Source organism: Asparagus officinalis, chromosome 8 (genome assembly GCF_001876935.1).
Source record: "Asparagus officinalis chromosome 8, Aspof.V1, whole genome shotgun sequence".
Lineage (NCBI taxonomy): Eukaryota > Viridiplantae > Streptophyta > Magnoliopsida > Asparagales > Asparagaceae > Asparagus > Asparagus officinalis.
Window position 1 is genome coordinate 83,238,307 of NC_033801.1, and position 17,298 is coordinate 83,255,604.

The window sequence follows — 17,298 nt, forward strand, 5'->3', positions numbered from 1 at the left end:
TGGGACAGAAAAGTGAGAAGAGTGTCTTACACTGTGATAGCCAGAGCGCAATTCATTTGGCGAAGAACCCAGATTTTCATGCAAGGACCAAACACATACATGTCTGTTATCACTTCATAAGATCAGCATTGGACGTGGACATGTTGGAACTTGTGAAGATTTAAGGAAGCAACAACCCGGCCGATATGCTTACTAAGGTTGTCACTACGGACAAACTGAAGTTGTGTTCAACTTAAGTTGGCCTTAGTACTTGATGATATGGAGGCCGTCGCCGCAGAGAGAGAAGATTGATAGTTAGTTTCTAAGTGGGAGATTGTTAGGATATGTGAAGCCTAACTATCAGCCTTGCCCTATACTTCAGATCGAAGAAGAAACATGAGAAACATGATCGACGACGACGAAGTTCAAGCAAAATGACGAAAAACGCATTTTTACTGGATCGCGGTCGACCGCGCATGGCGTGGCGGTCGATCTCAAACGTGCACAGGCAGGTGCATTTGGCCAGGAGCTCGTCGCGGTCGACCGCGCATGGCGCGACGGTCGACTGCTAAAAATCCCGAGAGCAACCCAGATTTCAGTCTTCGTTGCGGTCGATTGCGAGTGGCGCGGCGGGCGCCCGCCAAAAGTCCAGAGACTTTTCTGGATTTCGAGCAACTGCGCGGTCGACCGCGAGTGGCGCGGCGGTCGACCGCGAGTCGGGTCTTGGCCCAGTTTAGTTTTTTGATCTGTTTCCTATTCCTGTTTGTAATACCCTTATATCTATAAAAGGGTTGATTAGGGCATGATGTAATAGAGACGAAAATAGTGAAATTTTCTCCTGCGACGGTCATGGACGTAGTTTCTCACATTGAGAAGCGAACCACGTAAATCTTATGTGTTTGTGATTGTGATTTTCTCTCTCTCTCTCTCTCTCTCTCTCTCTCTCTCCCAAATCTCTATTTCCAAATCGTATCAGGGGGTTGTGCATCCCCAATAATTATTCCCTAATTTGTGGCCTTGAACATATGTAAATTACACATCTCACAGACTTTTCTTAACCTCCTGTTAACTAGAAGTGTTTTGTCTTCTTAAAGTTCTACCTATTCGAAGTGTTGACTTAATTAGATTAACAGATGGTCATAAAATTGTATTGCATCTTTCATGAAATTTCCATGCATCTGGCTATTTTCACAGAAAATACTTCTTGATGACGACGACCACAATGAGGTTATATGCTTATATGCCAGTAGCATAGATTAGCACTCGAGTTGGACTTTTGCTTCGTATTTACTCAGTTATCGAAACATGTGACATAGCATACCACTATACCTAAAGACAGGCGGGGGAAGGCTCTTACTCTCATGGTTAATTTATGTCCTCATTGATCATATCCAAATACCCATCGTGTCATGAAATTAGAAGTAAGCCTCTTCTTGTATTGGTTCTTCAGTAAATATCTATCTTCTCACGAAATCCTTTGATGGATCCAACTTTTTCATAATATATCCACCGTGGGCGGCTAATAGAAATGCATATAGTAATTTTCTTTAAGATGTGGCTAACTCTCTAATTGAAAAGGAGAGATCACTAGCAAGAAGACGTTGTTGTTTATACCTTAATAAGAGAGTTGACCTCCTAAGATTTGCACCAAGGAACGCGTACACTACTATAATAGTGATACTTGTGGGTATCCTAGTCCCACACACTTAAAAAACATTAATCCAATATAAGCCACACATATTGGACAAAATGCTGGCATGCAACTAATCTATGTGTAAGTCGTATGCATTTAATGAGACAATCACGTTCAATAGTTCAGTTTGATACAAATTGATTATATAAAATGAAATAACTACTGTATTCATTACATAAAAATTGATGCATTCATTTATTTAACTTGAAAAGTCCTAATGCAGAGGATTTATATGTTATCAATTATTAATTGAAGTAATAGACAAACTGCCAACTCCTATCATTATATCAATCATTTAGGAGCTCCTTAGTTGATGAGCCATTTATCTCACACTCAGACAGCCAAGGATCCAGGTGGGGAGCTGTGGGTAAAGGAGATCCATTATTTGCCTGACAACGAAAAGGTTCCTTGGGGATCACCCAATTCCGCCATGAGATAAATACATTCATGGGACCTACTTGATTTGGACACAAAATATCAGTGTAATCAACATTACACAACTACAATATTACTAGTATTAAACCCGGATGTTGCCACATGTATTATTTATATCTAGTTATATCTGTCACCAAATTGATAATATGATTTTTATATATAACTATTTATGAAATTTGAAAAAAATGGATTCGAAAAGACGATTTGGAAGGCGAAAAGGCGATTGGAGTCTGCAAGTGGCGGTTCAACTTCCTAAGCGACGTGTGGTCTCCATCAACAACCGTAAGATCATTATTACTCCTCTGTCCCCTGCTGCCCCGCCCATAGTTCCACCAATCCTCTCTTCTCCTCCTTTGCAGGCCTGCTCAAGGGAGCCCAGTCCTCTTCCTCCCGTCCTCCTATCCCTTCTTCTCAAAAGGGGATTCTACCCCTGCCGGAAGAGGGTTGGACAAAAGTTTCTTACAGAAAACAACCCAAGAAACCCAAGGCTCCCATCTTTCCCCTTCAGCCTCCCAGACCCCCCCCCAATGTTTTCTCTACGGGGACAAAACCCATATGGTGAAAAACTGCTCTCTTGGCGACTTCAAGTGCTTTGCATGCAATAGAATTGGTCATACCTCTGTCAGCTGCCCAAACAAGAGCGTCCCTCTGCTGTATAACATCACCCCAACCTCACCCTCCTCTCCTCCTCTATTCATCCCTAACATCACCCTTCCTCCGTCGGTGGCCAACACTATGGAGGAATTCGCTTGTTTTGGTTTTCTCAACTTGCAAGCCGGGGACCCTTCCTACGGGGAACTAATTGAAAATCTGGAGTACCACCTTAAAGTGGACAGATGGATTTACGATGTAAGGTGTATCCCTCCCACTTCTTTCTTTATTCAATTTCCTGACGAAGAGACGCTTGATCGAACGTGCTCTAAGGAATTTTTTGACATGTGGATTTTTGGAGGAGTTTTTACTCCCTGGTTTGAGAAGATAGGGTTCAAACCCCTTCCTAAATTTGTTTATGGTAGAAATCCTAAACATTCCCCTCCATCTCTGGAATACTGAGTTCTTCAAGATTCTATTAGAAGATAGAGGCGACGTCATCACCGTATCTGACGATGTCATGCTAAAGAGGAATGCCAGAGATTGCAAAGTTATGCTCAACGTTAGGTATATTTCTGAGATTCCTAGATCTATCACATTCCAGTATGCTTCACCGGATGACATCCATCTCATGGAGGGAACAGTCCATCTCAAGGTAGTGGGTAACCCTTATTAGAAAGGAAAGAAAAGTGTTTGGAATATTTTGAGAATTTTGTTCGTAAAGAAGGTGCCCCCTCTCTATCCTCGGATGATTCCCCTATGGACCCCAACACGAACCCTACCTCCACAGAAGTCAACTAGAAAGTAGTTGTTGCCCCCCTCATCTCTGGATCCTAAGGGAAAGCAAGTGTTGGTGGAGGAGGAGGAACCACCTAGGCCCCCTCCCTCCCTTTCACCCAATCCAGAACATCAGGAAGTGGCCCCTCAGATCTCATTGGCATTGTTTTCCAGGGAGTTCATATCAGGATCACTAATGATTCTTGTGCCGACCTATCAATAGGTTTCCCTCAGTGCGAAGAAGTTCCCCCAGCCCTTAGCAACCAAGTCATTCCCCTCCACATCAACAGCTTTTTGGATTCCCTCGATGTCGCATCCTCCTGTGACCTACCCCAGGGTTCGAGAATGTCAAGAAGCCTTCCAAGAGGAAATCAGCTAGAAGGAAGCTCGCCCACCTCACCCACAGGAAACATCTTGCTATCATGAAGAGGAACTTCCCTTCGGGAGGCACCAAGGGTAAATCATCATCTTCTTCTTCTACGCAACCAATTAATTCTCTTAACCAGCAGAATCTATGTGAAATCTCTGTTAATTGTGGCATCAAGGAACCGATAGATCCCCTAGGTCTATCTGACATCCTAGATATGGAGAGAAAAGGGGATAAGCCCTCATAACTACCCCTCTCCTCATTTCCTTCTTTGAGTATGTTACTTTTCATCCCAATATGAAAATTGGTTCTTGGAATGTTAGAGGGTAAATAACCCTACAAAGCGTAGACTTGTGAAAGAATGTATTCAATTAGCCAAAGTTGATCTGGTGGGGCTTCAAGAGACTAAAGTTAGTTCCATCAATCCCAATAATCTCAGAAGGTTGGGGAGTAATAGTATCTCTTCTTGGATCTCATTAGAAGCCTCGGATACTAGGGGGTATCTTGTTGGGTTGGAATGAATCTTCCTATTATGTTCTTCCTCTTCCATAGGTATTTTTTCAGTGTTAGCTACCTTCACTCACAAACCCTCAAATTGGCAGTTTGTTGCGACTTCTATCTATGCTCCTCATGACAAAGATGATTAGGAAGTCTGTTGGTGTGAACTGTTCAGGATTAGGTCATCACTTTCTTTGCCTTGGGTGGTTTTTGGGGACTTCAACATGACTCTTAGCCTTGAGGAGAGAAGTTGTAGGTCTAGTTCAATCAGAGATATTTCCATCTTCAAAAATTTAATTGACTCTCTCAATCTCATTGATCTCTCTCTTAGTGGTAGAAAATTCATATGGTCTAATAAGTGATCAAACCTTGTTCTAGCCAGACTTGACAGATTCTTCATGTCATCAGACTTTGAATCTCATTTCCCTCATCTAATCCAAGTAGCTTTCCTAGCATCATGCTCAGACCACTGCCCCATCATTCTAGACTCAGGAGGTCCCTCTATCTCCTCACTATTCAGATTTGAGAAGCCATGGCTTATTTTTCCCTCTTTCATCCCATTCATCATATCATGCTGGAACTCTTTCTCATTCCATGGAGACCAGTCAGCTTCCCTCCCCTTCAAGCTTAAACTCATTCGTAGAAGGATCAAATGGTGGAAAAAATTTGTTCAGGGCTCTACCAATAAACTGAAATCCAAAGCTATGGTCAACCTTAATTCCCTCAACCTTTTGTAGGAGAACGGAGCTCTGACTGAATCAGAATTCCAGTACAGACTCCATCTCAAAGATCAACTTTTCTTGCTAGCTAGGGCTGAAGAAATCCATTGGAAACAATGATCTATGATTCAATGGCTCAAAGAGGGTGATAACAATACTGCCTACTTTCACAAAATAGCTTCCTATCACAAAAGGAAAAATTTTATACCTCACCTGGTCATCAACAACTCCATCATCTCCTCAGACTCAGACATCAAGCAAGCATTCCATGATTATTTCTCCAACCTATTTCGATCCCAAGTTGATTCTAGACTCAAAGTAGTCTGGAATCTTCTTTATCCTACTCCCTCTCCTAATCTCTCCTCTCTTGACTCTGAGTTCACTCCTATAGAAATCCAAAGGGCTGTCTTTGATCTCCATCCCGACAAATCTCCGGGCCCCGACGGTCTGTCTATATTGTTCTTCCAAAGATTTTGGGCTACAATACAACACGACGTCATCTCATTCGTCCAATCTCTTCATTTAAAAGTCCATCTCCTCCATAACATCAATCACTCGTTCATTTGCATCATTCCCAAGAAGGATGGTGCTGTCAACCCCAAGGATTATAGACCTATTAGCCTGATGAATAGCTCTGTCAAAATATTCGCTAAAGTCCTAGCCAATAGACTCAAACCATTCCTCTCCTCCCTCATTGATTCACCCCAGGCAGCCTTCCAAAGTGGCAAATCTGCTTTGGACTCTACCCTTCTAGCTCATGAAATGATCAACCTTTGTTCCTCGGGTAAAAAGGAATTATGTGCTTTCAAAGTTGACTTCTTCAAAGCTTTTGATTGTGTTAACTGGAACTACCTCCTTACCCTTCTCGAAGCTAGAGGATTTAGTCCTAAATGGTGCCAATGGATCCATCATGTTCTATCATCATCTAAATCAGCAGTTCTTGTTAATAGCTCTCCCACTAAATTCTTCTCATTCCACAGAGGACTCAAGCAAGATGACCCTCTTTCCCCTATGCTATTCCTGCTCATTGTATTTGTTCTCAATAAAATGATCAAGGCCAGTGTTTCCTCAAGGGACCTCTCTGGGCTAAATCTGAAAGAAGAACTCAATTCCCTTAGATGCATTCAATATGCAGATGACACAATTATTTTTTGCAAAGCTTCCACAAAATATTCAGTCGTTCTCAAAGCCATCCTACTCATTTTTGCCAACGTCTCCGACCTAAATGTAAATTACAGCAAGTCAAACCTCTTCTACCTTGGTAAATTCCCTCACAAAGGTGCCCAACTAGCAAATATCCTTAATTGTCCAATTGGTTCTTTTCCATTTACCTATCTTAGTCTTCCTCTCAAGAGAGGTTCTCTCTCGAGACGTGATTGGCAGCCTCTTCTAGAGTCTTTCTCCAAGAAGTTAGCTCAATGGAAAAATAGAACCCTATCTATTGGAGGAAGACTCACTCTCATCAACTCAGTTCTTTTATCCCCCCCCATACTACATGTCTTCTTTCAAACTCCCTCATTGGTTAATCAATGCAATTGATAAAATCAAGAGAAATTTTCTTGGGGGGGGGGGGGGGGGGTTATCACAATTCTTCCAAGTCCCAAAAACTTGGTGAAGTGGGAGATAGTCTGCAAAGAAAAACACAATGGTGGTTTAGGTATCATCAATATGCAGTCATTCAACCTAGCTCTCTTATTGGATAGGGAATCTCTGATCAGTAAAGTCATCTTCTCCCTATACTCTACAAACAATTTCAACCCAATATCCAGCCCCCCAAAGGGTCTGCCTCAAAGCTAATCCATGATTTGCATGCTATTCACTCAATCTTTCTCAGTTTTGCAAGATGGAAACTAGGAGATGGCAGTACATGCAATTTTTGGAATGATAAATGGGCGGGCGACAATTCTCTTAGCAACCTCTTCCCTAAGGCTTACCAACTGGCATTCTCTCCTTCCTCCTTAGCCCAATCCCAAGGTTTATGGCATAATAAACTATGGAGATAACACCCCATCTTCAGAGGAAGCATCACAGTAGAGGACAAAAAAGACATTGCTGATCTCCTTTCCTTCATTGAGCACATCAAGCCATCGAACAGTTTGAATCACGATTGTATATGGTGGCCTTATATCTCATTGGGGATCTTCTCAGTTAAGTCCTTATACTCTAACCTCAACAACGGCGATATCATCTCCCACTCTTACAACTTCATATGGAAATCCCTTGTTCCACTAAAGGTCAAAATCTTCTTTTGGATTCTCAGCAAGCAGAAACTTCACACTAAAGAGAATTTGTCCAAAAAAAGGTGGACTGGTGACCTTTCTTGTCCGGTTTGTAACCTAGCAACGGAGACCCAAGACCATCTATTCATCTCATGCCCTCTTTCTTCAGCTACCTAGTCTATCCTCCTTCCCAATGCAAATGTTAGTTGTTAGCCCCAGGAGGTGATCAATATGCTATCTCAGAAGGGAAACTTCCTAACCAACCATGACCAAAGAGTCTTATGGAGGGTTTTACTACCATGTTTCTGTTGGTGCACAAGGACAAGTCGCAACAATCTCATTTTCAACAATATACATGTCTCCCAACAGTCTATTGCCACTAACGTCGCTTGTTTTACACTATTCTGGACAGGAGTATCCAGCACTAGGAGAGCTCAGAGACTTCATGGTGCAGCAGTTGAACTGGGCCTGAAGGACATGGCCAAAGTGGTAGCGGACGATGCAGTGGGGCAAAACTTCGCCCCAAAAAACTAATCTCAGATCAGCATCCAACTCTACTCATCCCTAGCATGTTTTTTTCTTTTTTCCAGTCTGTGAAGTATATTTACCTCCTGTTTTATGTCGATTGATAGTTTATGTTTTGTTATGGCCACAAGTGTGGCAAAATACTCTAGTGTTTTGCTGTTTTGGGACTGTTGCTTGGTGGAACTGCTACGGTCCTCGGGTTGGTGTTGGCACTGTCCGATCTCCACCCAATGTAGTAGCCGTTGCTGCCAATTCCTTCCCAATCTTTTGTAAATGTTTATTATTCCTATTATATATATAATATATTATGAGTAGGGTATCTCACCCTACTTTTTGTTTCAAAAAAAAACTATTTAAGAAATTTTAGTGACAATTTTTTACTACTATTTACAGAGTGAATTTCTAGAGCAGTTAACAAAATTATACACAAATTAGTAAGCGTTTATAAAAAAATTTATAATAGAGCCAGAAAAGTTTTGTATTTGTGAAATAACTAATAAAGGTTAATTCATCATTTGCAAGGAAAAAAAAGGATATAATCAATATTTTCAAGGTTAAAAATGTTACTTTAGCTTGAACAATGGATAAAGGGCCATAAAATTCATTGTAGCATACAGAATATGATTAAGATTCAGAAATTATATTGTATCATGAACAATGTTTATTGGGAAAAAACCATTACAATGCGAACAGTAGCACTAAGTTTGAAAATATATATTGTAGCATGAACAGTGTTTTAGAAAGCATATGGTTCACTGTAGCATGAGTTACAATTGTAAAGTTTTACTTTTAGGGGCTGTTTGGTTTGCTATTATAAGGGGTGGAAAACTCAGAAAACCCCTCCACGTCAGATTTTTAACCCTCCACGTCAGCTTTTTTGTTTCCGTCCATTTCTTTGTGTCGCTTTGGTTCGCTCGAATGGAAGAGGGAAAACTCTGCTGAAATCGCCGCCAACTAAGATTTTTTTCCTTCTCCGATTTCCTTCTCCAACCAAGTGAAATTGATAAAAACTCTGCCACGTCAGATTTTTTTTCCTTCTTTGCTTTGTTTACAAAAGTTTTCCTTTTTTTTCTATGTGAACCAAACACAAGAAAAATAAATACATTGGTTTCCCATCATTTTTTATATGCGAACCAAAGCAAAACAATCTATTTCTTGGAAAAGTTTAGAAAACTCAAAACTCGTGTTTCTTTACATGGAATTGTATTTCTCTATATCAAGGAAACGAACCAAACAGCCCCTTAAGTTAGAAGCAGTAGTTATCAGTCCAACACTAACCTTAAATACTAGAATAACTACGGTAATCTTTTTTTCTCTCTGTATGATTTTCTAAAGTGCACCCTCTGATCGATTTTTTTTCCCGAACACTTCTCCTAAGGCTATTCAAATTAGATTGTCCGCAAGAATACCTGCTAAATCTCTTTTATAGGAGAAGGATAATGTGGGATTCAAGCAGCTAAAGATGTAGCAACAAGTTGTTAAGTAGACTCTAGTTCTATTACTTTCGATGCCGGCTTCGCTCTACTTCATCGACAAATTTTTTACTAATATTTACAAAGTAAATTTCTAGACCAGTTAACAAAATAATACACCAATTAGTAAGTTTTATAAAAAAAATTTATAATAGAGCCCAAAAAGATTTATATCTATGAAATATCTAACAAAGGTTAAATTCATCATTTGCAAGGAAAAAAAAAGATATAAACAGTATTTTCAAGGTAAAAAATGTTACTTTCGATGGAACAGTGGATAAGGGGCCATGCATAAACTTCATTATAGCATATAGAATATGATTAAGATTCAAAAATTATATTGTATCATGAACAATGTTTATTGAAAAAAATCATTACAATGCAAACAACAACACTAAGTTTGAAAATATATACTGCAGCATGAACAGTGATTAGAAAGTATAGTGTTCACTGTAGCATGAATAACAATTAAAGTTCTGCTTTTAAGTTAGAAGCAGTAGATATCTGTCCAACACTAACCTTAAATACTATAATAACTATGGTAATCTTTTTTCTCTATATATATGATTTTCTGTAGTGCACTCTCTGATCGATATTTTCCCCCAAACACTTCTCCTGAGGCTATTCAAATTCGATTGCCCGCAAGAATTCCTGCTCAATCTCTTTTACAGGAGAAGGATAATGTGGGACTCAAGCAGCTAAAGATTTAATAAACAAGTTGTTAAGTAGACTCTAGTTCTACTCCTTGCGATGCCTCCTTCGCTCTTCTAATCTCTAAATCAATAAGGACTATGATCATATACAATGCATGGAAGAACGTACGCCAGTGCTGTCATAAATAAACCCGAGAATGAAAACTTTACTGGTACACAATAAACCCGAGAATTATAGAATTTGTAATGTCCAGTGTCACTAGTTATCATGTGAATGTAGGCGATACCGAGTCGCAAGTATGTAACTTCCGGCATTCATGTACATAAACTACATCTATCTGCAACTAGCAATGAGAAGATAGTAAATGATAATCAATCTGTTTGGGGGCATAATACTGCGTAATTCAAAATATCTTTATGATATGATCACACAGTAGTCAAACGTTTAAAAGAAACGTTTAGAGATTGCAGAATATACATGAACTCTGTATAACTATGAAATGAGAAAATGATATATAAAGGAATAAGAAAAAAGGGAGGAATTACCTGAAGAGTGTCTAAATCCTACAGCTCACTGATATATCTGGAATTGGGCTAAGTATCTGCAAGTATTGGGCACCCTTGATACATCTTTCTGCTAATCCATGATTGCAGTAGAGACGGAGTGCCTCTAGACTTCCTGATGTGAAACAGTGCGTATGCATGTAAGAAGAACAGCAACAACAATGCTTCAACAAATCAGCGATCGATCTAGGCAAGAGCCTCAAGAAGAATGTGGAGTTCTAGAAGGTTTTAAACAAAATTTGCAATGTACTAAGTTTATGGTCTTGTAAATTATTCAGAAAAGAAATGTAATAATTTGTTTCTTGTAATAAAAGTTCGACTTGTAATATTTAAATCAGCAGATATACGAGGCAAACAGAGTCACTCTCTAGCTAATCAAGCAGAATACAGCACAATAGCAATTGATATTATAATTGATAATATTATGCACATGACGGCAGTTCCTAAAGTACAGAGTCGAGAGAAAACAAAACCTTCGTTGGTCTAAACAGCCTCGACGTGAGAGACTTCTGGAAGTGGTGCGATGACGCCGAATATGAGGGGAGTGAGATCTCCTCCAAGAGCTATGTAGCTGAGATGAAGTGGTGTGTCTGGGTAGAAGCGCTAGTGCCAAGAACTGATTCCCAGACAACACTCCACGCTATCAGCGATCTGAGGGGTCACGCGATCAATGTACTCTGCTGGGGTGTCGAAGGGCTGATAGTCGAACCACTAAGAGGGTTGCGGCGGGTCTACCACGCCGATCTCTTGGTCGTACACGAATTGGGTGTCCTCGGCTGCAGGATTGACCATTCACTAATGGGTCGTGGAGTCGAAGTTCGAATCAAATTCGAATCGGGTTCGAATTGGACTCCAAACGGGTCTGAAATAGATTTTGGATCAGGTATGAATCGTTAACGGATCTATTGTCTTTGCGGGTTGGATCTGAACTGAAAATCAGATCCACTGAACTAGAGTCGGGTCTGATCAAAATATATTAGATCTAAAGTGCTTTCTCTGCATTGTCTTCGGTCTGAGGAAACGAGAAGGTGACGCGACTATTAGAGGATGAAGATTGGCAGCGGTCTTCGGTGTGGCGTCGGACGGCAACATCGTACTAGAATGCCAAGCGGCGACGAGATGAAGAGACGAGGGTGATGGGACGGCAACGCGGGCGAGCGGCGAGACAACGTGCGAACTAGCGATGACGAGGACGCGGGTAGCGGCGGGATGAGGCGAATAGGGCTTGTCAAGGGACTCGAAGGCTTGGACTGGAGTCTAAATGGAGTGGAGTGGAGGAGGGCATGGAGGTGTTGGAGCTGCTCGGAGGTGGAGAGGTCAAGGAGGCGGCGAGCTGCTCGGAGCTCGGAGGTGGGGGGAGGAGGATAGGGAGGCGGCGACTAGGGTTTCACACCACTAAGCCACGAGTGTTTTCAACGATGCAGGTAACAAAATTTTTTTAATTCCAATCTTCATTAAAAATTTTTCTGATTACAACAGTGCTTAAAAAGAAAAAAAAGACAGATTTGGGAAATCCCTAAAATCAGTCAGATACTAAAAACTGAACTAACTACTAAATTTAAACCATAATTCAAATTTCAAATCTAAATTGCTAAAACTGAATCAACTACTAAATTTGAACCGTAATTCAAATTTCAAATCAAAACCAGATAGTCATGTTGTCCACCAGAGGGTGTTTCCTACGCCAGTAGGTACGTCTGAATCTGCCCGTGATGTCCTCATTACTTCCATTTACCTTCTCCTGTCGGATGAATCTCAGCAAACAATCAGGTAGCTGATCTCTCCAATCAATCTCCACATACAGGACCAGGCTTTGTAGTTTGTTCAATTTCTCTACAACCTTCAACGTTCTATGTGAATCTGTCATCTTCAGCTCCCTAAGTTTTGGAAGATTCGAGATATTTTCCAAAAACCGACAGTCCTCAACTACCAGTATTTCCAAAGAAACAATGTTCCTAATTTTGTTCAGGCTACCAGCACCTCGAATGTGGCAATGCTTCAAACAAGCAGCAGCACCTTTCGGAAGAGCTCTCAGTTTTGGACAGTGAATATTTCCAGTTCCTAAAGACAAGGCATCAGCTTGATGGTCTCAACTTCACAAGCTCATTCCTCCTAGTTCGGCATTGAATATATGAGCAATTTCTCAAGCTTGGGAAAGGCTGCTGGTCTTTTCTTTGTGTTGACGTCATGAAATTCCTGGCCGATGGTAACAACTGCAGATGCACCTTCAATAGTGAGGACTCTCAACTTTGGTAGCCGGCCTAAAGGTGGAAGCTTTCGACATAGTAAATAACAGTAGAGTGTAAGTCAGACTAGGAAGCAAGCTCATCCATACTGGAAACTTCAGGCCGTAAAAATATGGAACTGAAGAATTTCGAGGCTAGATGCAGGGTACAGTTCTTCATAAATGTGTGCAATTCTTTCTGAGATCGACGATTGTTCAAAATTTCCAGTGCACATAAGAATTAATTCCTTGAGGTACTATCTTTTAGAGGATGAAAACCTCCTGTGAACACCCACTCCAATCTGTCAATTCTAAGACGTCTGAGCTGAGACATGCAAACCGCACCCAAGTTGTTGACATTGTCCACATCGATGATCATCTTCATCCCCGATAGCAAATCCTTGGATGTCGTTGAGATTCTTAAGTTTACCCATTCCAACAGGTACGTGACTAATTTGTGTTCTGTCGGCCGACATGTCCGACATGTCGGCCGACATATCAGTTTGAGGGCTTGACCGACACGACATGGACGTTTTCAACTCGTATGTCGGTTTTCACGGCCAAATCGAAAATATCAGGGTCATATCGAGCATATCAGTCTATTTTTTAGCTTTGAAAAATCAGCCGATATGGTACTTTTTTTTTAAGATCTATTTTTTGTTATCGGGTTTGGGTTTAGTGATAAATACCCAAATCTGTTTGACTCATTCTCATGTTTAAGGGTTTCTTATGAACTCGATAGAAAGAATTTATGAACTCAAATCCATATATTATTTACTTTTTTATATGTTTAGTCTATAGAATTTATAAAGTATGATTATATTAAATTTATAAATGCTTAGATTATATTTAGGACATTATATTATACATATGCGCACTACCCGATATGACAATCCGATATTTAGTCAATATCCCCCGATATATCCCCGATTTTCGCTATCCGACATGGATTTCAGTCATTTGACATGAACCCGACATCTGACATTTAAAACCTTGTGTGTGTGTGTGTATATATATATATATATATATATATATATATAGAGAGAGAGAGAGAGAGAGAAATGGGTATGCTTGGTACCAAGCATAAGTTTTTGTGTTTGGTAGTGATGTTGCATATTCCCCTCCACTCGTTAAAATCAAGACCCACATTCACATGGGTTGAGAACTGGTTTGGAATTGAAATGAGTAGATGGGAATAGGACATTTTAATAAGTAGAGGGGAATATGCCATCTCACTACCAAACACAAAATTTATGCTTTGTACCAAGCATACCCATTTCTCATATATGAGAAATATGGGTATGCTTGGTACCAAGCACAAATTTTGTGCTTGGTAGTGAGGTGGCATAATCCCCTCTACTCATTCAAATGGGGGATCACATTCACATTGGTTGAAAAGTGCATGGGGATATGTATCTATTTGAATGAGTGGTGCGAATAATGAGTGTGGGGGGATTCCCTTGTTCAGTAATGAAGCCTTCGGCTATCCATACTCGAACAAGATCCATTTGACGGAAAACATAGTCTTCTGGATACAGCGAGCAGCGGAGAAAGCACTGTTTAAGCTGAGAGGGCACATCTTTATAGCCTAAGGAGAGCGCTCCCGTTCCTGATTCAGGAAGCTCCCCTTTTACTGACCATGCTTGGCTTTTCTGGACCTTTTCCCATTCTCTCTTGCTTCTATCCTTTGTTTTCCAAAACACCGGCAATGGCTTTGATTGAGGAAGATTATCACATTTTTTAACAATCTGCTTCCTGATCCCCTGCAAATCCTGTATACCTTCATCAGCATCATTGTCAAATATACTTTTATGCAGCAATGCCTATCCATCATTAGCATCTAGCTTCTTCACTTTGTGGGTTTGAATTGCTTGCATGCTCTTAGCAACATCTTCATTTCTCATAGTAATGAGAATTCTATTTCTTGACCTACCTCTATTCTCTACGGGACTTTGCAGTGAATTCTCCCACAAATCAGATCGCCACACACCGTCGAGCACAAGAAAGAACCTCTTGCCTACAAGGACCGACCTAAGGAGAGGAAGAAGCTCTGCCTTAGTTTGATCATGGATAGGTTGGTCACCAGTAATACTCCTTATCGTCTGTTTCAACAGTTCAATCTCAAGTAATTTTGTGACGCACATACCCATATCCTTTTCTGAAAGTTGGCTTCTGTCTTCTGATGGTTATATATTTTCTGAGCAACTGACGTCTTACCTATTCCTCCAAGCCCAACAATCGCAAAAACAACCATACTTTCGCCTACAGACTGAACGATCAACACCACAAGCTTATTTGAAACAATTTTAGCTTCTACACCAACAATATCAGAATTTGGTAAAGGAGAACTCTGACGGAGGTTCACATGGGTCACATTTATATTCATACTAACATGTTGCAGACTAAGCATTAGCTTCTCTCTCGAGATCTGCTCAAGCCTCTGGTTTATCTTTTGAATTTCTTTACCAATTTTGTGAGGGAATGGAACACTTTGAAAAGTATAAAGCATGAAAAGAAAGGGAACCGATGGCGGCATACTGATGAGGTGGATGGTTGCGGTGGTCTCCTCCTCCTTTGAGAAATTCACAACCCTTGATTATGCAGAGGTCAATAATATCATCAGCATCATACATAACACCTCTCAGGTTGGAAAGCCAGCAGTTAATGGCTGCATCGTGGATTCTCCTCTGCTCTGCATCTGAGAGCATGTCTTTTATCATCCCGAGTCTTTCTGCAAACCTTTGAAGCTCGTCCTTGACGCCCAGTATCATCACCACCTCCTCTGTAGCCAATTGATTTAGCAAGCTCAAGCATCTCCCAACAAAGGAATCAAGAACCATTGCCGTTTCTCTCTTGCTGCTGCTTCTCTACCATGTGCAGTTTGTGGTTGCAGACTACAGGTACCTCAATATTGTCACGGTGATCAGATAACAGCACTTTCCCAACAATAATATTCTTCCCTTTAGCTATATGGGCAATGATGCAACCATAGGGCCTTTGCACCTTAATATCACTGCTTAATGTCTTTATTCCCGTCCCTATCAATGTTTTGTACGATTGCCATTTTGTAACATGATTCTTTGCATTCTGTCCACAAACCTTGCAATCTCTTATAGATTAGTAAATGGATGCAACCTGAACTAGAGATCAGACACTAGGAAGCATGACATAAGATATGTATACTGTATTCATTCTAAGTTGTGCCCAGTTTTGGCTGAAATCTAGCCTTGAGTTTATTTTTAGTAACAAATTTGCAGTCAGTTTAGATTAGAAAACAAAATCAGTTTGATTCAATTTGAATTGATTTGTTCTCTCTATCATAAGGAGTCTTTTAGATAGTTTTAAATTATTTTTTTATTTTAGGAATTCTATTCTTATTAGGAGTAGACTTGATTTTCTATTTAAGAAGAAGAATTGTAAACTCTATGAGTAGATCACTTTTATCAATAAAATTTCTCTTATTAAATTTCTTCGTGGATTCAAAGTTCTTCGTAAATTCAAAGATTGTTCTTTGTAGATTCAAAATGCACCCATTGGTGGGTTCCGAGGCTTTTCACTTCCGCACTGCGTTAATTGGTATCAGAGCCCTATTTCTGATTTGACTGCAAATGACGAAGCCGCTATTACCCGAAATCAAATTAAGACTCATACAAACCAACTTGTGTTGGTAATGGAGCATCCGAATCCAGGATGAGTTCACATTGATTGTGTCTAAAGACGTGATAGGTATCTGCAGAAAGAAATGAACAACAGTCCCACACCAAAATTGTGATCGTCAAAACTACTCAAGATGAGATATCTATGATACTAAAAACATGAAGGTTGAGTTAACGTCTTTCAATTGAAACTTGATGTAGAATATTTTCTTCATTGGATTGATAAGATAAGAGAGATTTTTCTGGTACTTGGGAATCGCAGAAAATTAGAAAGTAAAGCAAATAGCCTAACAACTGAAGAGTAAAACAGCTTTTTGATGGCAATCATTATGTGAGGAACGTACCCATCAACAAAAACAAAAAAAATCCAATCATGGACGAAGATGAAGGAATTGTTGAAAGCTCGTTTCCTCCCTCCTACTATTACGTGCTCAATCGATATCCAATTTCGTATTCTAACCATGACTATGGAAAGATTAAGAAACCCCAATCTACCCCTAACAGCCCTAAGTAGGATCTTCAAGAAGAACCACCTAAAAGGTACAATATTTTCTGCATGAGATGCACCGTGATGCAGTAGATTTGAAATGTTATCATTAACAGTAGCAGTAGCAAGAATTTTATTAGGAGTAGAGATTATTTTTCTGTTTAAGAAGAAGAATTGTAAATCCTATTAGCAAGAATCTTATTAGGAGTAGCAAGAATCTTATTAGGAGTAGATATTATTTTTCTATTTAAGAAGAAGAATTGTAAATCCTATAGGTAGATAGCTTTTATCAATAAAATTCTTTGGATTCAAAGTTCTTCATGGATTCTAATATTGTTCTTTGTGGATTCAAAAAGCACCCATTAGTAGATTCCAAGATTTATCATTTCTGAGTTGCGTTACTAGCACACATACAATTTAGAAGGAGTTTACTCATTTA

At 40.0% G+C, this 17,298-nt stretch overlaps 1 pseudogene; it reads right to left on the minus strand.

The window, feature by feature from the left end:
- On the minus strand, window positions 14,093-16,018 carry LOC109851210 (annotated as a pseudogene).